A 24580-nucleotide genomic window follows, 5' to 3' on the forward strand; every position below is an offset into this window, starting at 1 on the left:
CCGCCAGCCCCGCCGCCCGCTCCGCTCCGCTCCGCTCCGCCCCGACCCGACCCGACCCGACCGCCGCCGCTGCCGCCGCCCGTGGCCCCCTCTCTCCGGGGGGCTGCAAACTCCCCAACAACGATGCTGCTGCTGGGCAGCGGCGGCGGCGGCGGCGGCTCCTGCTCGGCTCCGGCTGCTGCCTCCTGCTCCCGCTGCTGCTGCCCCGGGCTCCTCCTCGGAGCGCGCCGCTCCTGCCGCTGCAGCCGCGGCAGCCTGCATGGGATCTGTGGCCCCAGCGCCGCCGCCCGGGATTAAAGCGCCGCCGCCGGAGAAGCGACCGTGTAAGTGGCAACTTTCCTGCCCGGTCCCCCGCTCGGGCTCCTCCTGCTCGGGGCGCTCGGGCTGCTTTGCATGGGGCTGGTCCTGCCCCCCTCCCTCCCGCTCCCACCCACCCAGCTCGGAGCCCGCAGCAAACTTTGTGCCGCTCGCTGTCCGGGAGCCCCGCGGGGACCGAGCCGGCCGGCCGGGGAGCTGCCCCGGGACACGCTCCGCGATCGCCGCCGCTAGCTCGGTCCGCGGCCCGCCCGCCGCACTGTTCTCCGGCTGCCGCTCGCAGGTGTCTCGGGCTCGGGCTCCGGCTCCGGCTCCGGCTCCGGCTCCGCCAGGCACAGCGAGCCCCAGGAGGCGGGGGACTCGCCTGCTCCCGAGGAGATGCCCGGTGCCCATGGACTGCTGCGTGGCCGGCGGCTCCCCGGCGGCGGGGCTAAGGGACAATGGCAGCGAGCGAGGAGCGGGGCTGGGGTGACCCCGGCGGGGCCGCTCGGCTCCTCGGAGGAGCAGGAGCGCGCTCGGGGCGCAGGCTTAGGCTACGATTTACAGCGCAGAAATTCCCTTCGGGACAGGGACAGGAGCGGGCTCCCGGGCTCGGCTCGATGCCCCCGAGATTTTTGTCTCGAGCTAGGGTTTGCTCTTTCTGAAGAGTGCCTGGGGAGGGACGGGAACTTGGTCGGAGTGGTTTAAAATCCAGGTTTGTGGGGGACAAGGAGAACATTGATCAGAATAATCTGCATAATCGATAGGGCAATGTACTGAAATCTTGTCCCTCCGTTTACTGTAAATTTCTCTAATCTCTGCAGCGAGACTGCCCGAGTGCAGCTTCCCTCTTCATAGTGTGCGTTTAATTGCAATCCAGCACCCCCGAATTTACTGCTCGGCTCTCTGTAACTGTCACTGGGAAGGAGACACACTTTGTCTGCCTCACTTTCAAATTCCGTCCCTTTACTTTTCTCTTCAGTGGCTTTTTTGTATGTATTTTTTCCGGGTAGGTGTTGAGAGGTTTAATAGGAGATGTCTTTAAACTCGGCCAGTTCCTGAATGTGGATTAATGTAGTTTGCTAGTCTTTCAAATGAAAAATAACACTTCCTAGGATCCTTTCTCTGTTAATCTAGGGTTAGATTTCTACTGTGTTAAATGCCCTATAATTCTGTACAATTAATATACCAAAGAGCAATTTAAAAATATTTTAACTTTTTAAAAAAATTGTTCCAGTGCAGACACATTCCATCCTTGTTGCCAGTCCCTGTAATCCTGCTGTCCTAGGTGAATTTGTGTTTGGGATATATTTTGAAAGAGAAGTTCAATTTAGTCTGGTTAGCACTTTATTTTATTAAAGTGTACATGGAGCTAGTTTTGAAGATTGTGGTTAGGGGGATGGGAGAGGTGAAAGCAGAAAATGCCACTGTAGGCCAATCCCTCCTTTCTCAGTTTCAGTTTTTAATTACTTAATGCTAAATTGCACAGTGCTTATCTAAATATTTGCAAATGCTCTTTCCTATTGATTCCTCTGAATAAACTGTCCTCTTTTGCTTCAGAGAGGAGGTGATTCATGTTTTTTTAAAATGAAATCTCTAGAGCAGTGTGTGTATATTTTGTGTATAAAAACACACACATTTTAGTTTTAATTTTTAAATTGGGTGTGTGTTTTTTGAAACTGTGTTAAACTCTTTTTGGGCTCAGGGAAAGATTTGTTTCTGTTTTGAACTGTGCTTGAAGCTGGCCTTTGGTAGATCCAGGACTTGGCGTGTATATGTACATCTCTGCCTGCTCTCTTCTTCTCTCTCTCGTTTAATATGGAGCAATTTTCTGGAGGCTCAGTGACTCCCTCCTTGGGGTCATATTGAGTTCGAATCTCACTGAAGGTACAGGAATCCTGCAATGGGGCAAGTAAGAGAATAGAGAGAATGGGGTCAAGTTGGTTCCTTAGAGGCCAAAACTCCCATAGCTGCCTTTTATATTTAAAAAAAAAAAAAAAAATTTAGCTCTCTTTCCCCCCCTCCCCCCCCCCCCGCCATGTTACAAATTGTAGTTTCCCCTTTCAGGTATTTGCTTTACAGCTTAAAGCTTCTCCCCCTTCTGCTCTTAGCCAACACCCCCCCCCCAAAAAAAATGGAGTGGGGAGAAGGGGAAAAAATAAAATCCATTGAATTTAGGCAAATAATGTTCAGTCTCCATATCCTATTACAAAGCACTTTGAATATGCAAGACATCACACAAGACCAGTTATTCCAGTTACAACAAACTTAAAAAAAGAGAAAAAGGAAAGGCAGGTTTAGATTGACTCTCTTGCGCTAACAAATTACATATTTAAAGCTCTCTCTAATTTCTTTCGGTAATCGCATGGTATCAGTGCTTTTTTTTTTTTTTTGGTGTCTTGTTCTTTCATTACAATCTTTCAGTTGAGTTTAGGAAGATTGCTGCAAGCAACACATTTTCTGTATTTTTGTTCCTGTATCTTGGAGGAGAGTTGGCAGGCATTCTGTGGTTTGCAGTTACACAATATGTTATCATGTTTTTAATCACTAAATCATTGCAGTGGTTATAGATTTACAGTCTTAGGGTATTACAGAGGAGAAACAGAGGCTATATGTATTTATATGTATGAGTGTGTCTGTGTGTTTTGTGAACTTTTAAATTGTATTATTTTTCTTTTCTTTTCTGAAAGAGAAGAAAGCTTATACTTTTGTGCCAAGTCTCCCCACGTGCTTCAAAAAAGTTTGTAAAATCTTCTGATCCCCACAGAGCAGGAATTCTAATATTAGTATACGAGATGTTATGTGAAATGTTGGAGTTAAACTAACGTCGTGGTTGGGGTTAGCGAAAGGCAGTCGGCTGTTCTCGTGTTTTAATATTAGCCACCTGCATTGGGATTTGGCACTTATTGGAAATGGTAATGTGGGGAAGAAGGACCCATGTTTTGTAAATGTCAGTGACCTAGTGTGTCATGTCATTGGTAGCCCACTTTCTGCTTCTGTTTTCATATTATTATGTAACAGAATCCTTGGTAGCATTAAAAATTCAGTATTACAAGCTGATTGTAATGCTCCCTCATTAGGGAGAACTGTCTGGTCCTGTATTAAGTGAAACACGGAGCATGGCTTTTAGATTATAAACATCAATAAATATTAAGTATCAGCAGAGGAAAAAATAAAGTTAGCTGGGCTTTTGACCCCTTCTTAATTCTCTCCCCCTTCCTACCCCACCATATTTGTCTGTTTTTGTTTTGTTTTGTTTTGTTTTGTTTTTTTTTATTGTGAGCTATATATCTGCTTTCCATTGGTGACTTTTTCTGTCTTTCTTGAGAGAGGTCTCTTGTATACACAAAAGGTTTAGAAGTTTGTTTTGTTTTGATCTCTATTAAACAGGTCCTTCAGTTTGCTGATGTCATTTCCTTTCATATTGAGTTGTTTGTTGTGCCTCCCCGCCCCCCTTCTCAGCTGGAGCCTAGGGCAATGTGGGGAAGTGCAGCAGCAGACGGACGGAGTAAGTTCTGGGCTCAAAGGCTGAGGGTCCTATGGTGCCTTTTTGTCATTCTCTGATTTGCCTGCTTGGAAAGAGGCTCCAATCCCAATATCTGGTTAAATGCTCAGACATCAGCTTTCTGTGGCCTGTATATGGGCTGCAGTGGCAGGCGATGATTCATCTCAATTTCCTTTTCTTGCTCGATCCCCTTTTTAATGCCTTTAATACTCCCCTCTGTCCCTCCCCCCCACCATCCCCTTCCCCCCCCCCCCAAAAAAAAGTTCTGACAACTGCAATTCACTTGCAAATCTGAGGCCAGCATTAGTGGGGCTCCTGCTGTGAGAAGAACGAAAGTGTTTCAAGTTTTTTTCCCCCTGTCGCTTTATTTCTGTTCTTCATCTCCAGTTAAACATTTCTAAGTGGCTTTTTCCTTTCCTTGGTCAGTTGACTGACTTCAGAGGTATGGGCCCTGTTCTCTTGACCTTACTAAGGTTGCTATCTAGCTCAGTTCTCTCCTCTGCAAGCATTCTTCAGTCTGTAACAAAAACAAACAAACATAGGAAAGAGGAGGAAGAAAAAGAAACCAATTTTCTAACGGCAAAGTTTTTTTTTTTTTTTTAAATATCTAGTTATATTTGGAAAGGAGTGGCCATTCGTCTGTTTGCTTCAGGTTTTCTGTATCCAAGCTGGGGTGAAAAATGAGCCAGCATTGACACTTGGCCTGATGTGAAACCCTGGGTAACCTCTTTCCCCTTCTATGACTCTGGCCTTTTGTTCCTGGAGAACTGAGCTAAGGTGCTTTTCACTCGGACCAAAGGCAGCACGAGAAGTCTCCCTGTGTGCTTAGCGCCTTTGGATGGCCTCCTCATGGTTATTGTCAGAGCAGAGTCTAGCAAACAATCGCTTTGGCGAGACATAAACGCAAAACATTTGTCCATCTTTTAATCTTTGTTTTAGGATTTTTTTCTCATTCTTTAAATTTCACCATTTCAGTTTGTGTCTTTACTGTAGGCCAGGCCAGCAGTTGAACAGATTCAGTAGAAATTGCTAAATCCTAAACTGATGCACATATGGCTGACTGCATTCGTGTCTCTGTTAACACTTTCTTCAACTTTTTAAAATAAAAACGTTGTTCTGAAAAAGCAAAAAATGACGTAAGACTGCTATTTGAACTTGATTTAGTATTTTATAGGCACCATTTTTTACGATATTTTACTGTACATACACCACACCCCCATCAGTTCTAAGCTTGCTTGTCTGTACTGGAAGAATTATTAGGCAACCATCTTATTCTAGGTTGTACTCTCGCTTGTATGAATAGTGTTTCTGATATAGTAATTTAATTAATTATAAAGGTGTCTTAACACATACTGCACATAGGAGAGATCGGCTCGTTTTAGAAAAGAGTAATTACAACCCCTCCAAACCTCTTAAGGCTCTTTAACTTTGTTTTTTAATGTAATACCACCTGCCTTTGTGTGGTTTGTACGACACTGAATATAAACTGATGCATCAGATGAGAGAGATGGTCCATGAACAAAGCAGGAGTCCGATTTTTCCCCTCCTTCTCCCCCCCCCCTTAATATATCTGCATCAACTGGGATGCTGTATTTAGAGGTCTGTCAGCTTTTTTGTTATGAACTCTTAAATTTTGCAGGTTGTACCACAGAAAAGCCTCCCCACGGCTAAGATGAGGTGTTCACGTTGTATGCAGGGCTAGTCTATTTTTTTTCTTTTGTTTTCCTATAATTCAAATTCTTCTCCCCCTTCCCCTTCCCTCCTCCACCCCCCATTTGGAATTGTACTGTAGTCCATTAGTCCCTTATAGGAGATTTATACTTCTGTATTTTGAGGTGAGGAAAAGAGAAGCAGATGAAAGAAATTCTTCTAGTAACAGACTGTTTTCAGCACCTGCACAGAGCTTCCTCTGCTTCCTTCTCTTCCTTTTCTGTCATTTTAAACTTGGATAGGATTTTTAATCTGTGGAACTAACATTGCCACGATAGAGTTGTTGAGGGCTGTCGTGTCAGGAGAATGGGAATCCAAACATCTGTGCGTAGGCCTCCACACAGCAGACTCTCTAATGGTTTTGACGGAGCTGTTGTGGTCTGTTGTCTGGAAAATCTGCATTCTACGTAGTGCCCGAGGGGGGCCTCGGTACCACAGACTGTAATGTGTACCTAAATATAACTGCCTAGGCACAATGGGGTGAGATAAGGGCAGAACAAGAAGCTCAACTAAATGTCTGCCTCTTGTTTTGTCCCTGATTTACAATTTGTGTGTGTGGTTTTTTTTTAAGTGTAGCCAAGGGTTCACAAGAATAAATATATTATACTCAGTTATGTAAGAAAAAAGCACATAGCTAAGGTTTCCCTTTTAGATGAAAATGAGGGAGCTCCTACTCATTGTCCCTTATTTCAGGAATTCTGTCTGCCCTCGGTGAGAGAATGCGAACAGGTTATGTGTACTCATTGCATGTGTGTGAAGAAACGTGGCTGGCATGGTTTTATCTGGGTAACTTACCAGTTAGCTGAGCCTCTGAAGTGGTAAGTCTCCCATTTCGGGGGCATGCGAAGCCAGCATTTTTTGTTAAAATGTTTGTATTTAGCTATTGTCAGTTCATGCATGCATTCATATGCAACTGGATTAGTTTCTAAAGAACTGGAATTGGAGAGGGGTGACCATTTCCAATACTATTATTTTTCTTGTTGGTTCCGCAGGACAGAAAATGTCCATCTGTTGGTGCAGGGGAGGTGAAGTGTTTATCTCCAGAGCAACCACAGTTTAAAGAGCAGTGGTATTCCAGACCAGGTGTACACTGTTTATATATTTTCAGAGAAAGGGTGAAACATATGGGTAAAGTTCAGTCTTGTTTGAAATGATGTTTTGATTCAGGGGTGTCGGAATGGGGGAGACCTGCTGACTGATTCTGTAATGGGAGCAGCACAGTGTTCAAATTACCTGTCTGCTTCTGCATGTAGCCCAGAGTGTCTGCTCGTAGCAAAGTGTTCTGTGTCCAGGGGGATCTCAGGTTATTTGGGTTCCTGTTAGTTAGGTCTTTGAGGTGGAAGAAGCAGGTTCTGGTAGCCATTGTTAAAGACATTCTCTTTTGCTGCTAAATCTTGATGTTTACGTGGCTCTCCAGGTGTCTCTGTGTTGCTCTTGAATTCATTATTATATTTAAGATGTTTAACTGTTAATTGTCTGGGTTTTTTTTGGTGTTATCAAATTACAAACATGCTCCTTGTTAAAGCAAAGCAGCAAAATTAGATTTTTTCAGCACGCACACATTTTCTTATTGTCCTTAATTAATTGTACAGTTCATCTTCCCAGGAAGGTGGAAAGTGCAAGCCCAGAGTACTCAGGCTTTAAAGTTTCATGTTTCAGAAGAGAGGTGAGATTTGAGGGAGGAGGCTCTGGTCTTTCTCTGTTTCTTTGGGGAGGGGTGAGGTTTGGGGTGTTGGTGATAGACTGCAACACACAGTATTACTATCGATAGGAACCTCTTCCCCTCCCCCCTCGCCCCCCCATGTGTTCGTAAAGACATTTCTGCTTTGCGGTATGTTTAGTCTTTTCAGAACCGTAACTTTGGTATGAATGCACCTGTTGAAAAGTAATCTCCTAGGACTGAATAGAAACAAGCATGTCCTGGGAAGTCTCAGCTCACTGGAGTACTGTTTTTCCTCTGAATACTCCTGACCTATTCTGTCCCTCCCAGTGCACTGATAACCTAGGGTACTTGTCCCTGCTTCTGGAGGTGTTGGCTGGCTAGGACATGGGTAGAATCGCCACCTCTCTGGAATAAAATGCAGGGGCTTCCTTCTAGGGGCTTGCCTGGTGTTTGTACCAGAGACTGTTTGCTTCTTCTAGCTAATGATATACAAATTACAAAACAGCTTGTTAGGTAACAGAGTTTTAACACCTCCCTTCGTCCCCCCTCCCCCCATTGTAACCATTCTTTAACGTGTGCAAAAGTACTAATAAATGTATACGAACTCAGAGCCATCTAAATATGTATACCAGATGTTCTGGTGAGGAGCATGGGATAAATCCCTGCACAGATTGCTGGAGTATCTGAGCACCTGCGTCGTTGCTATCCAGTGAGGTGTCTGTAGCTTTTTGTTTTCTCTCTGTATGATGCAGTACGTACAGTGATAAAAGCAGAATACAGGGGCTGGCACTTGGGAAGCCTGAAAGGGTTGCAGTCAGATGAAATACTGAAGGGGACAGTGGGGGATCTGGCCTGCCAAAGGCATCTTCCGTGGTGAAGTGACGTATACCTGAAAGATGTGACTAGGTCTAGAGTCTGAGGAGGGAGGTTGACTGAAGGCAGTAGACCACTACTGTTGTAGGCAATACAAGAAACAGAACTGCACTGATTTTGTTGACATAGGTTTGTGTGTGTGCTGCCAACTAGATTGGTTATGTTATTGTGTTTTATTTATTTCACTTGTATTGCAGGAGTGCCCCTCGGAGCCCCGCTCATACGTCGGGACCCATTGTGCTAGGCATTGTTACAAACGCATAACAGAGATGGTCCCTTCCTCCAGACTGTTCACAATTGAAGCTCCTGCTGTCTGGTTACCGAGATTGTGGGATGAGGCCCTACTCCCTTTTAGAAGAGTGAAGACTTTTATTTGAAAGCATGAAGCACCAGTGCACGCCAGTAAGAGCCAGTTCCAGTTGAGTTGAAGCAGTGTGTACTGTGCTGTTGGTCAGGCCCGGAGAAGCCTGCCAATGGTTGACACTTGGCATCCACTAGGTTTACACGAGCCCCTCCTGGTTCCAGAGAGGGGGTCCATCCCCAGGCTGAAGTGGATTTGTGCCTGCATGCTTTGTGTTTTTGAGAGGCTGCGCATTCGCTGAAGAAGCGTGAGAGCTCTTGGCTGCTGTGTACCCAACGTCCTTGCGTGCGTTTCCGATTAGCCGCCCCTTACTGTGCCAGACAGAACTGTAGATGTCAGGCTTTGCACAGAAAGGAGGGCAAGGCAGGGAGGGCGAGGGAGAGACAAGCCTACAAGCAGCAGGGCTGTGAGTTTCAAATTAACCTTCTGCTTTGTTGATGTCTAATGTGAAGCCCCCCTTCCCCTTAGCCCCCTCCCAGTGCAGTGCACGCTGGCAAATTGTGAGAGTCTGTCTTAATTTACATAAAGCTATTACAAGAGGCTGGGCAGCAGGAAGACTGTGTTCAGGCGGTGGCCTCTGGGGGACGGCAGTCGGAAAGCCTGGTGCCGAATGGGCATGTCCAGCAGCGCTCGCAGGCAGGCAGGCAGGCAGTCGGGGGAGGGGAGTTTGTGGCATGAGGGATTTGACCATCTCCCTTTCAACACGATCCTAGCAGCTGACTATGGAAAAGACCTGCTAGATTATCGTATCCCATGCAGGATTGCTTCCTACAGGATATTTTTTTATACTGCGTTGTCCAATTTAGTTTTAAGCAATGGGGATTCCACCCTTTCCTTTGGGAGACGATTCCATAGCCTTAAACATCCACTCCTAAAAAGTTCTTTCAGATGTTGAGCCTAAGTCTTCCCTTTCTGAATTTCACCCCTTTACTCTTAGTTATATGCATTCCTATCCTGAGTTCTTTCCCCTCCCTTCCATTTGCATCTTTCAAATACCTGTAGGCTGTTAGAGATGCAGATTACTGATGAGAGCATGGATTTGAAGTCAGGAATGCCCAAGCCTAGTCATGATGCTGACTTTGGGCCAGTCACTTAACCATTGTGCCTCAGTTTCCATCTATAAAATGAGATAAAACTTAGTTCTGTCACAGAACTGTAGTAAGGGTTAACGGTAGAAGATCTGTAATCTGCATTGAACAGGGAAAGCACTTTATGTCCCATCCCCTTGCCATTTCTGTTGCTTTGCTCTGAATAGCCTCCAGTTTGTCAGTGCTTTTCTAATGGTCAGGTGCTTGGAATTAGCAGTATTCTAGGTGTGCTTGGACTAGTTATTTAGAGAAGGACACTCTCCTCCTGGAGCCGTAACCTGCATTTGAGTCTGAAGGTATTTCTCAGCTTCATAATCTTCCCTTATCATCTAAATAATTCCACATATTGGGGGCTTTATGGATTTGTATTCTTTCAACTTGGAAAAGAGAGCAGGCCAGCTAGTGTAGCAGGTTTGGGGTCTGTGTTGGTAACAGAGTGAGTCCCAGGGAAAACATCTGTTCACAGAGCTGGAGAAGTTGCTCAGGGTCCGTTTTGCCTTTCAGATAGAAAATGACTTTAGACTAAGATCTCCTAGTCTAGTCTTGTTAGCCTTCCTCCGTGTCTCTTACCTTGCTGCAGTCACAGCTGCCACCACCTCTATTCCTGGGGCCTCATTCCGCAGGACCATTATAGACATGCCTTATTTTGGAATGGGGTGGGATAAGAATCTCCTTCTGGTCTGAGCAGCTGTGCTAGATTTTTATTGGATCATGCTTGTTAGTATGTGTTGCCTCATCTAGTTGAAAGAGGGCAATGACAGTGGCAGTAAAATACTTGCACCATGATAGCAGTTACGGTGTGGAGAGGAGTGGATGTGCACATCTGGCAAAGGTGAAAGGTCCATGTCTAATCCAGAGGGGCTGTCTGAAGGGCCTATTTCCCTGCTGTGGGGAAGGGGAATCCATGCTTTACCACTGCAGAAATGTTGTCTTTAATCTCTTCTGCTCCCAGTGGTTCCTGGTGTGTAAATTCTACATGCAGAGGTGTTCGGGTTAGGAGAGCCAGTAAAGTAGTTTTAAAGAGAAGATTTCAGTCAGGTACAACTCTGAGAGACCTAAAAGGGCAGGCTGACATGCTCTCTTCCTAGCCCCACCAAACTGAGCCTTACCGGTATTGCTGGGATCTCTGCAGTAGACCTGATTTGGTATGTACCGGGGTCAGAGAGCAAGGGGAGTGTGGGGGGCACATGCCAACTACTCTATTAGTTCATTTGCAAAGTGAAGGAGTAGGGGAAAAAGAGGAAAGATGTCTGCTACATCATAAGACTGGTGTTGGAGAAGGATGCGCTAACTGACTACAAGTGCCGTTCGCATGGCATATTTGCAATCCCTTACTAGATGAGGAGGGGTGATGAGGTAGAGTGCTGGTGAGTTTCATTCTTTTTGCTTAGTGTAGTGTCCTAGAAGGGACGTGCTGAGTACTATAGAGCAATTCCTGGCTCCCTCCGGCATGAGGTCCTGGAAGTACTTGAAGTGGCAAGGCAGTCATGCCTAAAAAGCTCCCTTCCTTGCAGGCTCGCAACAGTTTCCTCTGAAACTGCAAATGTTTAAGCATCTGAGCAGAACTTTGGAAGAGTCCTGAGAATTACTCAAAACAAACGGCCAAAAAAGCTTTAACTCTGCCTAAGGAGTGTCAGCTAGTTATCTTTTTCTGGGTTTAACAAGATGCCAGAGGCAGTGAAACCGCTTTCACCTTGAAGGGTAAACCTCCTGACTTTTTTTCCATCTCTCAGCTGTTTTGAAGTGAGCTGTCCCTGGGCTTAGGACCAAGGGCCTCACTGGCAGCAGCTCTGCATCTGGACCATATGTTTTTCTCTGAAGATTCTTCCTCTTACTGTGAGTCCCTTTGTGATTTGTAATTTTTGGAGGTGAGCTTTGTAGAAGGTGGGAAGAGGGAGACTAGTATGGGGGAGTTGAAGTTTCCTCTTCTGCTCCTTTTTCCTCCATTAGTCTGAGAGGCCACTAGGACATAAAGCATCAGCTGGTTCCTCCATGCAATAGGCATCCTGTCAGGATTCTGGATGAAACTAGTTTTTCTTCCTTTTGTATCTGAAGGTCATGATACAGTCAGGGATCACAAAGATTAATGAGGCCTGTGAAGTGAGCACCTCCAGAGAGGCATTGGATGGCCCGCTGGGAATCTTGAAACTCCTAGCTGCTGGGTCATTGGGCTTCATCATTATGCGCCTCTCCTGTATTTAGTCCTCTATTACAGGGGCTTCTAGGGCTCGCTAGCAGTGCTCCAAAGTAGTGACACCTTTTCTCCTCCTCTCAACCCATTCTCAAGGCAGAAGAAAACTCTGTGCTTAGACCCTTGAGGAATGCTAAGAGCCCAAGCAAGATGTCCTCCCTGCCTCCCTCCGGACCTTGTGCACTTAATGTAAAAGTGTCTTGTGGGAATTTGGCAGGCATGGGGTGAAGAGAGATTCCCTTCTGAGTGCTGGAGGCAGGGGGACATCAGCTTAACAGAGTAGCTGCATGTTACAACATTTGAAATGACAGTGGAATTTTCATCTGCTGCTGACTTCATGCTCTGTACTGAGTGTTCTCAGTCTCTCCTCTCTGATTCAGCCCTGAAATTGTGCCCCGGTTTCTCCTCATCCCCCCGATTTCTATTAGCAGAGGTTAGTGACTGCTCAGACCTCGTACCTGAATTTCTGGGGGTGGGGGTGAGGGGATGGATGGAGCTGGGAATAGAGCTGATATGTAGTCCCTGGAGGGGGCTTGGAGATCCAATCCCCCATCAGAGTTAACAAGTGGAGGAGAGTTGAATCAAGAAGAAGGAAAATTCAGTGGGGGCAACAGTGTCTGAGAGGGCCTCTGTTCTACCATTGCAATGTTCAGGTTCTTAGTATTAAAATCCAAAAAGTGGAATGAAACCAAGAGTGAGTCATAAAGCTCAAGCCTTTAACCTTCCCTTTGAAGGTGACCTGCAAAGGAAAAAAATAGTTTTGCATCGTGTCTTATTTCTCTCAAATTATTTTTTTTCTTTTTTCTTTAGAAATATTAGGAGTATCAAATCTTGTCTTTCCCGTTTTTTGCTGGAGGTCTCCTTGTGGGAACCAGAGAACTGGAATGGGAGTTTTCTTAGTCTACTATTGAAGGGGTGAGGTGTTTAACAATAATGATACTTTCCCCAACTGTTTATCAAGCATTTGAGTCAAATATATATGAACACAGATTTCTAAACAGTCTTCATACCCCTTTCCCTTTCAGTTTAGGTTTCAGTCCCTAGATACTGTACTGTGATATCCTACAAGTTTCCCAGTCATCTATAGAGCCTTTCAGGAAAAACAGAATAGACCGGGGTGGCCAAACTTACTGACCCTCTGAGCCGCATGTGACTATCTTCAGAAGTTAGAGAGCCGGGGCATGCCTGCCAGGGCTCAGGGCTTCAGCCCTGCGGGAGGTGTCTGACGAGGCTCAGGGCTTCCGCCCCACTCTGCTGAAGCCCCAAACCCCAGTGGGTGCTAATTTCTAATGCCAAGTGTTAGGGGAGTTATTCACCTCCCTTCATATATCATAAAAGAGCAAAAACAGGGCAACTTCCCCTTTTCTTTGCAGATCACCTTTAAAAGGAGTGACAGTGTGATGTATGATTCTATTCCCAACGTTAACTACAAAGAGTAAAGCATCGACAAATGCTTTAAATTATTTTTATTCCCTCTTCATAGTGATAGTATTGTAAGAATCACCTTAATGTGGGTTATTTTTAAAGGGGTAAGTCAAACTCAAAATCATGTTTCTGTCTGAAAATTGTGATAGAATCAACATCTAACGATATTTTAATAAAAAGAAAAGGAGTACTTGTGGCACCTTAGAGACTAACAAATTTATTAGAGCATAAGCTTTCGTGAGCTACAGCTCACTTCATGTAGCTCACGAAAGCTTATGCTCTAATAAATTTGCTAGTCTCTAAGGTGCCACAAGTACTCCTTTTCTTTTTGCGAATACAGACTAACACGGCTGCTACTCTGAAACCTGTGATATTTTAATAGAAAGCCTAGAGTTTTTTTTGTTTGCAGTGGGTGTTGGAAAGTGCTTTGTGTATTTCACTTTCTCTGTTTAGTCAGTTTCCTGTGGGTCTTTCACACAGCGGAGGAAAGAGATGTACTTTAACAAAAATTGAAAATACATTTCCTAAAATGAGAATTCCCCATTGTATGTGTAGGACCTGAAACTACTTCTGATTTTCTTTTAAATTGACCATATTTCATATTGGTAACATCCCTGTTTTAAGTGACTTAAACAATAGAGTACAGTTTGACTCTGAAAAACCACCCGTAAAAATGCTCTGATGCGTCTCTGGATTTATTTCAGAGTAACAGCCGTGTTAGTCTGAATCCGCAAAAAGAAAAGGAGGACTTGTGGCACCTTAGACTAACAAATTTATTGGATCATAAGCTTTCGTGAGCTACAGCTTATTGTTTCTAAGACTTCTATATTAAAAATGCTCCCTTTTCTCATTGGTAACTCTGCAAACTCAGCCTGTGCAGTCAGATGCAAGCTGGTTTTTTAAATGTCCCTTACCTGTAGCTATAATGGTTCTGCTGGCTAAATTAGGCCCTCATTCACACCTGTGCAGCTCCATTGCCTTCAGTGGATTTATTGGAATTTAGGCCTGTTCTACCCAGAATTTGTGCTGGTTTAATTTAAATGGGTTTAAAAACTTGTTTACTTAACCCAGTACAAACCTCTGTGTGGGCTGGACACTCTTTAATTTTGGTTTATGGGTGGCTTATTTTGGTTTAATTTATATTTGTTCCCAATCAAATTAAGCTAAACCATAAAGGCCTTTCTTAAACTGATCTGAGTGTCCATTCAGGGATTTTCACTAGTAACTCGGATTGAATTCACACCTTAGATTAAATTGGTGTAATTTTCCTATGTAGACAAGTTCCTTAGTAAATTCTGTTGATGATGGATAAGCAGGAATAGAATCCAGCTCACTCAGCTGTAACTGTGTTGACTCTGCCCAGCTAATAGGAGCCAAAGCATGAGAAGCTCTCATTAGAGTGGGCAGGTACGATTCTAAATATGCACGAAGAGGTACATTTGTTGAACAAGAAGGTGCTGTTTTTCACACTCCTTTCAAAGTAAATAAGATATTTTAAATTTAACATAAGAATTTTTGTAAAGCTTCGTAGGACTTGCCTTTCAAAAACTTTACAAGTTTGGCTTCCAGTTTTTTTTGGTATGGAAAAACTGATTGATTCAGTCCTGTGGACCCCTCTGAGGAAGTATAATTGATAGGGCACCCCATCCACTGAGAGAAGTGGTAGTCCTGTTCATGGAGCAAGGATGGCTAAAAATGGCAGTGGAAATTTTTATATTCAGCTCTGTAAGGTAATGTATCTAAGCCTTGCAGTTTCCCTTTAACACTCCCTTTTGAGCTTGGTTATTGCCAGGGCTGTGCTGAAATAGCAAACAACATAGGCCAAAGGTGGGACAAATCTGCAGCCTGAGGTCTTATTTGTGCACTCTTCTGCACCTGGAACTGCACTGGTGCAAACCTTTACTGCAGATGCAGTGCTATAGTGTCATCAGTGACTTGCACTAGTATCTCACCCCTGCCAAATCTAGGGTGTTCAGAGCAGCTCTTAACCGCACTTTTGGTCCACTTCATTAAAAAATATTTACCTTCGACATGCTCTTTTGCAGTAGCACTGGTCTATTGAATTCAGTATGAATGCTATCCCATTCTCCTAGCACCCCTGCTAGGTATGTCATCTGCATGCATTTCTCTTCCTGCAGCCTGAACTGCCCAAGAGCAATAACCTTTTTCACTTTTCCTTAAAAACAACTTGACTTCTAAATTTTGCAGTTGCACAAAGTGTATCTAGGCTTCTAATGTGTTTCAGACTCTTTGCTGTTCTAAAACGAGTTTTTGCTGCAGGCTTTCTGGTAGTTTAGTTCCAATTTAAACAGCCCAGTTTTAATATTTGGAAACTGGCTCCTTCACATCTGCATTAACATTGTAAAGACTCTGCAGTACACTCAGACATGATCCAAAGAGAGAGAAAAACATGGATTCAAACAAAAATGTGTGTGTGTCTGGGGGAGGGGGAAGAATTGACTGCCTTTTCTGATAGTGGGCTATATTAGGGTTGAATTATGCTGTTGGATGTCAGTTATGTTAGGGTAGAATTTTGTTATATTTTTAAGTTGTCAGCAGTGCCTAGAGTATATGGTACATGCTGGATTTTTAGTGTATTTAAAGCTAAATATTAGGTACTGTTAGAGTGCTGACTTACAGAATGGGCCTGACTCTATTCTATCTCTGTTTCTGTACCGGTGTAGTACCATACACTACAATGGAGTTACTCCTCATTTACATCAATGTCATGTTAGAATTGGCCGAGCTCAGTGGTGCTCCCATCACAAACATTGCCATGACCAGCTGTTCTTATATTTATTATAGTGGAGCATCGACTTTTTCTTGACACACAGTTAAAGTTCTGTGCTAAGGCCTAGTATGCAGGAGAAACTGTACTAAGTTAGCTAAATTGCTTTAGAAACTGATGTAGATAAATTAGTGCACCTCCCTTGTAATAATGCCTCATCTCAGTTTTAGCTTGTTGATACAAATACTGACTTAAGCCAATTGATAGAAGGCATTCCTAAATCAAAATGAGTATCCACACAAGAGAGTTGCACAAATTTAACTATATCAGTTTGTATAGTGATTTGCTAAATTGGTACAGCTTTAGTGTGTAGACAAGGCTTAGAATCATAGAATATCAGGGTTGGAAGGGACCTCAGGAGGTCATCTAGTCCAACCCCCTGCTCAAAGCAGGACCAATCCCCAACTAAATCATCCCTGCCAGGCCTTTGTCAAGACTGACCTTAAAAACTCCTAAGGAAGGAGATTCCACCACCTCCCTAGGTAACGCATTCCAGTGCTTCAGCACCCTCCTAGTGAAAAAGTTTTTCCTAATATCCAATGTAAACCTCCCCCACTGCAACTTGAGACCATGACTCCTCGTTCTGTCATCTGCCACCACTGAGAACAGTCTAGATCCATCCTCTTTGGAACCCCCTTTCAGGGAGTTGAAAGCAGCTATCAAATCCCCCCTCATTCTTCTCTTCCGCAGACTAAACAATCCCAGTTCCCTCAGCCTCTCCTCATAAGTCATGTGTTCCAGTCCCCTAATCATTTTCATTGCCCTCCGCTGGACGTTTTCCAATTTTTCCACATCCTTCTTACGTGATGTGTGAGTCTGCCATTCCTCTGGAGTCTCAGTAGGGCATCTTTCTGGTGGCCCCCATCGTCCTAACTGTTCAAGGAAAAAATGCCAGCATAAAACCATTAGATTGTAACTGCTCCAGCTAATTACAAAGAGTAAATCACTAAGAAATGTTTGCCTTATGTGTAATAAAGAAAAATTTAAAATGCAGGCTGGAAGCAGTGATTTACAGTGGGTTGTGCACAGTAGGACAGAGGACTAGAAAGGCCAGTTTCCAGATACGATGGTGATGGATGCAGGAGAAATGCAAATCCAATTTCAGAAGTTCTTGTAAAACGAGTTCTGCTTTTAAAACATGGATTCATATAGAACAGTGGTCTCCAACCTTTTTAAGCACAAGGTCACGTCTTTTGAATTTAAAGGGATCTACCTCAAAGAAAATGTAGGAATAAAAGTAATCACACAAACCCAAACACCCTTCCCTGAGGCCCTGCCCCTTCTCTGAGGCCACACCCACTCAATTCCTCCTCCCTTGGTCACTTGCTCTCCTCCACCTCAATCACTTTCACTGGGCTGGGAGAAGTGGTTGTGATGTGGGAGGGGGTGCGGGCTCTAGGCTGGGGCCAAGGGGGTTCAGATCATAGGCGCCATCTCCGTGGGTGCTCGGGGGCTGGAGCACCCATGGGGGAAAAACTGGTGGGTGCTCTGCACCCACCGGCAGCTCCCCACCCCAGCTCACCTCCACCTCTTCCCCTGAGCGTGCCACGTCCCCACTTCTCCTCCCAGTGCTTACCACCGCAAAATAGCTGTTTTGCGGCGTAACAAGCTGTGGGAGGGAGTGGGGAGGAGCGGGAATGTGGTACGCTCAGGAGAGGAGGCAGGGCCAGGGTGGGGATTTGGGGAAGGAGTCCAATGGATCAGGGAAGGGGTGGGGACTTTGGGGAAGAGGTTGGAATGGGGGCGGGGCAGGGGCGGGAGGGGGCGAGCATCATCAGTGCCAGGAGAAGTTGGCGCCTATGGTTTGAAGTGTGGGAGGGGCTCCGGGCTGAGCCTGGGTCAGGGGGTTGGGGTGCAGGTTCTGGGAGGGAGTTTGGGTGAAGGAAGGGGCTCAGGGCTGGGGCAGGAGGTTGGAGTGGAGGAGGGAGTGCGGGGTGATGGCTCTGGGAGGGAGCTTAGGCAGTGGATTGGGGTGTGGGCTCTGGGAGGGGGCTGTTCAGGAGGGGGTACAGGGTGTAGGAGGGGGTTCAGGGCTGGGGCCCAGGGGTTGGGGTGAAGGAGGGGGTTCAGCGCTGGGGCAGGGGGTTGGGGTGCAGCTGAGGTTTGGGGTGCAGGATCCGGCCAGGCACCCCCCGGGTGGCAGCGCAGGGGGGCTAAGGCAGGTTCCCTGACTGACCTGGCTCTGTGCTGTTCCCAGAAGTGGTGAGCATGTTTGGCAGCGGCTCCTGGCTGGGGGAGGGGCAGGTGGCTCCGTGCGCTGCCCTCACCTGCAGGCACCACCCCTGCAGTTCTCATTGGCTGTGGTTCCCCGTTCCTGGCCAATGGGAGCTGCAGGAGCAGTGCCCCCAGGCAAGGGCAGCGCAAGGAGACCTCCTGCCCCTTCCCCACCCCCGGAGCCACATCCGGTCATGCCGGCTGCTTGCCAGAGCGGTGTGGGGCCTGGCAGGCTGGGAGCCAGCAGACTGTTAGCTGCAGGAGGGTTGGCAACTCTATTGTGATCTACTGGTTGGTGACCACTGATTTTTGAAATTGTTAATTGGGCATACTTACTGAAAATGTTTACATTATAGAGCTTCAGGACTTTGGAACGTTTCTCCAGCTGTCTAATGGAGAAGCTGCTCCTTTTGCTCCTGCTCTATCACTTAACTTGATCCTTCTGGGATGTGTCAAAGTGCTGAAAAAGCCAGCACACGCTGACTGAGGAGTCATCGATTCCAAGGCCAGAAGGCACCCTTGTGTCATCTCGTCTGACCTTCTGTGTAACACAGGCCAGAGACCTGCCCAAAAAAGATGATAGATCTTTCTAAAAACTACCATGGATTTCTAAAAACTACTTTGAAAATTCCTGCTTTTGTGCATCATAAGAAATGTTTCCTATGTGAAGAAAGCTATATAAATTTCAGACATTCACCAGCAAGAAGAATAAACCTCCAAGCCAAGGCTGGAGGAAGCTCTGAGCGAAAGCAGACGAGGCAGAGGAGCTGTCTGCAGACGTGGAACACTACTGCATAGACCTACACTCTGTTGGGGTTAGAAGGCAACTCTAGTTAGAATGGCTGGAGACTTCACTTTTTTATGTGAAAGCTTAAATTTTGTAGGTCTCTTGCCAGGGAGGATTTTCTAAGTGACAGTGAGTGGCTCTGTAAACTACTAATCCCTAGTTTTCCTTTAACTTAGTTTCCAGTCAGGGAAAACAGCGGGACCACACAGGGTGGGCTTTGGGAAGGGGGAAAGCACTGGATGAAGTGTCCTCCTCTACAGAAATGGGTGACTTACTGGACAGCATGAATAAAGTAGAGAGCTCTGATTCAACCCCTTCTACTGCATGCCCAGGAGGAGGATGATGAGAGGTGCCCCAGAGGGGAACCCACCTGCAGTCCATGTAGGTTACGCTGCAGAAGTTCTGAAATTCTCATCAACAAGGAAGGTAGCAAAAGGGGGAATCAAGTCCACCTGATTTGGGTGGGGAGAAGAGGATAAAAAACCAGGTGAGCAATAGAAGTAGCCCAGGATTATGTTCTGTTTAGATTCTTCTACTCTGCCTAACATCATGGCTTCTGAGCACCTTCCAGCAATGCATTAGGCACCGTGAATGGCGCAAGATGCGGTGTCTTCTCCATTCCTCTTCCTGAGGGAAAATTGTAATGCGTCTATCTCCTGGTTGTTCTTAAATATGACACAGCATCATAGAATCATAGAATCATAGAATATCAGGGTTGGAAGGGACCCCAGAAGGTCATCTAGTCCAACCCCCTGCTCAAAGCAGGACCAAGTCCCAGTTAAATCATCCCAGCCAGGGCTTTGTCAAGCCTGACCTTAAAAACCTCTAAGGAAGGAGATTCTACCACCTCCCTAGGTAACGCATTCCAGTGTTTCACCACCCTCTTAGTGAAAAAGTTTTTCCTAATATCCAATCTAAACCTCCCCCATTGCAACTTGAGACCATTACTCCTCGTTCTGTCATCTGCTACCATTGAGAACAGTCTAGAGCCATCCTCTTTGAAACCCCCTTTCAGGTAGTTGAAAGCAGCTATCAAATCCCCCCTCATTCTTCTCTTCTCCAGACTAAACAATCCCAGCTCCCTCAGCCTCTCCTCATAAGTCATGTGCTCTAGACCCCTAATCATTTTTGTTGCCCTTCGTTGTACTCTTTCCAATTTATCCACATCCTTCCTGTAGTGTGGGGCCCAAAACTGGACACAGTACTCCAGATGAGGCCTCACCAGTGTCGAATAGAGGGGAACGATCACGTCCCTCGATCTGCTCGCTATGCCCCTACTTATACATCCCAAAATGCCATTGGCCTTCTTGGCAACAAGGGCACACTGCTGACTCATATCCAGCTTCTCGTCCACTGTCACCCCTAGGTCCTTTTCCGCAGAACTGCTGCCGAGCCATTCGGTCCCTAGTCTGTAGCGGTGCATTGGATTCTTCCATCCTAAGTGCAGGACCCTGCACTTATCCTTATTGAACCTCATTAGATTTCTTTTGGCCCAATCCTCCAATTTGTCTAGGTCCTTCTGTATCCTATCCCTCCCCTCCAGCGTATCTGCCACTCCTCCCAGTTTAGTATCATCCGCAAATTTGCTGAGAGTGCAATCCACACCATCCTCCAGATCATTTATGAAGATATTGAACAAAACAGGCCCCAGGACCGACCCCTGGGGCACTCCACTTGACACCGGCTGCCAACTAGACATGGAGCCATTGATCACTACCCGTTGAGCCCGACAATCTAGCCAGCTTTCTACCCACCTTATAGTGCATTCATCCAGCCCATACTTCCTTAACTTGCTGACAAGAATGCTGTGGGAGACCGTGTCAAAAGCTTTGCTAAAGTCAAGAAACAATACATCCACTGCTTTCCCTTCATCCACAGAACCAGTAATCTCATCATAAAAGGCGATTAGATTAGTCAGGCATGACCTTCCCTTGGTGAATCCATGCTGACTGTTCCTGATCACTTTCCTCTCCTCTAAGTGCTTCAGGATTGATTCTTTGAGGACCTGCTCCATGATTTTTCCAGGGACTGAGGTGAGGCTGACCGGCCTGTAGTTCCCAGGATCTTCCTTCTTCCCTTTTTTAAAGATGGGCACTACATTAGCCTTTTTCCAGTCATCCGGGACTTCCCCCGTTCGCCACGAGTTTTCAAAGATAATGGCCAAGGGCTCTGCAATCACAGCCGCCAATTCCTTCAGCACTCTCGGATGCAATTCGTCCGGCCCCATGGACGAACAAACTTCCACATTTTCTGATTCCCCACAGCGTTTGGCTGTACTGCTTTGCATTCACATGCTTGTGGCAAGATTGTACGAGTCCGAACCAGTTGCTTCACATGTGCAGAGTATAGTTTCCTGATATGGTTCTAGCAGCCTGCAGCAGGAGCTCACACTTGAAAGAAAAACCCCTACCGCGGAGAACCTTTGGCACTCTGAAGCACGGGACCTCTAGCCACTGGAGAGAGACTGTGCACTGCTGTGTAGTTCCTGATGGCTTGCAACAGATCTTTGACTGCTTTCTAATTCCCTCCAGCTGTTGTACCTCTTCTGTAGGGATAGGGCTTTCTCTTCCTGACCCTATACTGTTTGGTATTTTGTAAGTAGGAAATTGCTGTGTGTTAAATTAAATTAAATTGCCGTTTCCTAGGAGCCACTTGCACACTTAACACATTTTTCAGTTTTCTCTTGTTGACCCTCTTTGTTGTTTTGAATTTAAATTCTACATTTTCATGTAGCCCACTCTTCTTACTAGGCTGGGATAGTGTTTCTTGCCACACATGTGCCACTGGATTCAGTAGTGCAAATGTCTGTCTGAATTCAGACCCTTTCTCCATCTCTCCTCCCCCAGGAGGAAGTTGGCAGGCTGCCTCCAAAGTGAACACCTGATCTCAGTGACCCACCTAGAGCGGCTGTCCAGGATTTAGAGTAGCAGCCGTGTTAGTCTGTATTCGCAAAAAAGAAAAGGAATACTCGTGGCACCTTAGAGACTAACAAATTTATTTGAGCATAAGCTTTCGTGAGCTGCAGCTCACTTCATCGGAAACTGTATTTTCCACCGAATGCATCCGATGAAGTGAGCTGCAGCTCACGAAAGCTTATGCTCAGATAAATTTGTTAGTCTCTAAGGTGCCACAAGACCTCCTTTTCTTTTTTGTCCAGGATTTGTATATGCTAATAAGCCTGACTTGTCCTAGCTTGTTTGTAGTGATTTGTGGCTGCATTTATATGCAAATACTAACAACTTGCTGCTGAGTTAATTAGCATTTTTTCTATTTGCTTCCTGCAGCTTTAGGAAAGGGGCTTTATTCTTTTTATTCCAGTCGTCTGACCTAACCCCCCACCTACGTGTAATTGTGGGAGTACCAGACCATGCCCCTCCCTTCCCTCTGTAAGAGGAATAGAGGGACACCAGAGTGGTGCTCTAGTACAGTGCTACTCAAAGTTGTGGTCCATCGGCTGCTGGTCTGCGCACACATTGGAAAAAAAAATTGCTGGTCCCCCACATCAGATAGCTTGAGAAGCACTGCTCTAGTAGACTCAACCTAATCAGTAGATAAAAGGAATATGGCTGCAGCTGTGGAAGTAGACTGCCATGCAGTCAAAGTTGCCAGCACCTCTGTCACTGTAGAAACTTCACTTTTCCTGGGTTCTGAACATGGTTGTGCAAAGTGAGTGGGGGCCACAAGCTCACACCTCAAGGAAGAGTTGTTTTGTACCTTTTCCGAGTGTTGGTATAGGAAGTTCTGGTTCTCTTGGCCTTCTTGAATGCATTCTGCTACATGATGCTATATGAGTGTCTGGTGCTTGCTAGTTACTGTCTGCAACCAAATAAAACAAAAACCCAACCTATCCCGAAAACACACAATTTCTGCTTTTCATGTCATGACTAAAAACACCGAATACAATCAGATGAATGACTGCCAAAAGGCAGAGGCTCATGGTTGTTTTCTTGTGGCCCAGTTATTGCAGAATTTAGAGTGTGCTGCTTGTGTGTATGTGTGTGGGGGGGGATGGGGAATGTTGGGGGGGGGGAGCTGGCCTCTAGCTGATGCTTTGAAACTAATTTTTGGACCCCAACTACATTGCCTGGTGTGCGGAGCAGTGGTTCACTTGGATGCCTGGAGGATTTTACTCATTTGAATTTTGTCATCTTTCTCATTATTGCCAAAATATAAGGTTTGGTTAGTCTGCCCCATTCTGGGGTATTTCCTTTCACTTGGAGTGCTGGTAAGGGTTACCAGTGACATGAGTTAAATGGCATTAGCTCGCTCTCTTGACACCCAAGGAAAGGTCAGGGTCTGTACAAAGAAACCCTGGGGTCACATCTCTCCATGTGCCATTTTATTTGCTTGATCCAAATAAATGCAATAGGTGCAATTCCTGACCAGTCTTGAGAGCCTTAAATGCCTTTCTGCTTGTGTGTATCCTGTACTGAGTGCTTCACTCTCCTCCTTGCCTGTCCCTCCCTCCTTTCTGGCCTGAGGCAAAGTCTTTTTCACAGTTACTGAGTCAGTGAGAACAGTGGTGGTTTTTTTTTTTTTTTTAAAGCCTTTGTTTTTACTCTTGAAAGGTAGGGCTGTTGCTGCACAGCTGCCAGCGTGGAGCAGAGGAGACTGAGCTCCCTGCAGCCTCTAATCTCTGCTATAGCTCCCACCTTCTTGCCTCTGTGTGGGAGGGAGGGAGCTTCACAGCACATTTGGCCTATCTGGAAAAGAGGGTAAATCTTCACAGGGCCCTGTGTTCTCTCTTTGGAGTTTGCAATACAGTAGCTCGAGCTAATTGCAGTACAGGATTAATGTATTGGGTGAAAGGGGTGCTAATCTCCAGCAGTGACAAGATTTAGGGAGGGTGGGGGTCTCCTGAAGAGAAGGCACTGTGTGAATCTCTGTCCTACATAGGTTGTGTCCTGGAGGCAGGAGTCGTGAAGCAGAGTGCGCGTGCTCTGAATCTCTCCATTTTCTTCTTTTTTCTTTTGACTGGAGGCTAGAGTCTCAAGTTGCATTCTTTTATTCCCTTTGTCCCACCTCTTTTCTGTATGTTGTCTACATAAATTGTAAGCTCCTTGGGCAGTGAAGTGTCTTAAAGCTGCTAGCATGTTTTGGGATACAATTTAAATAATGGAAAGAGAAGTGGATTAGAAGCCTGAGGCAGGGGGCTGCAGCAGAAAGGCAGAAATGGAAGTCAGTGAGCCCTTGTTCTAGCCTTGATTGACATTTTTTTTTTCCTGCTCTTTGCTTCCTGGTATGTGGAGTCATAATGTGGTGTGTGTGTGTGTGTGTGTGTGTGTGTGTGTGTGGTGTGAGAGAGAGAGATAATGGAGGAAAAGTGATGTGACTTCTGCTGTTGCACTGGGCCCTGGTAAGAAGGAGAGGACTACTCTGTATCTGGAATGCATCCGATGAAGTGAACTGTAGCTCACGAAAGCTTATGATCAAATAAGTTTGTTAGTCGCTAAGGTGCCACAAGTACTCCTTTTCTTTTTCTGTATCTTGTGGCATTCAGGCTGGGGGTGGGGAGAGAATTTACCTTGGTGCTATTTGGTTATCTGTTTGCAGCCTTTTATCCTGATGGCTTTAAAGCCTTGAAGGGGTGGGGGGTGGGGAAGGAGGGGCACGCATTGCCAATTGCACCTGAAGTCTCCGCATGTGAAGGGGGTGTTTTTCTGCAGTTTTCCTCTTCTAGC

General features: G+C 45.8%; 1 protein-coding gene across 1 annotated transcript in view; it reads left to right on the forward strand.

The window, feature by feature from the left end:
* The first annotated feature begins 605 nt into the window (after positions 1–605).
* Positions 606–24580, forward strand: part of ZFHX3 (zinc finger homeobox 3) — a 296035-nt gene continuing 272060 nt past the window's right edge. The window contains 1 exon segment of the mRNA XM_043494742.1: positions 606–1009. The gene's annotated coding sequence lies outside the window, so the exon portion shown is untranslated.

Source organism: Dermochelys coriacea, chromosome 12 (assembly GCF_009764565.3).
Source record: "Dermochelys coriacea isolate rDerCor1 chromosome 12, rDerCor1.pri.v4, whole genome shotgun sequence".
NCBI classification, from domain to species: Eukaryota; Metazoa; Chordata; order Testudines; family Dermochelyidae; genus Dermochelys; species Dermochelys coriacea.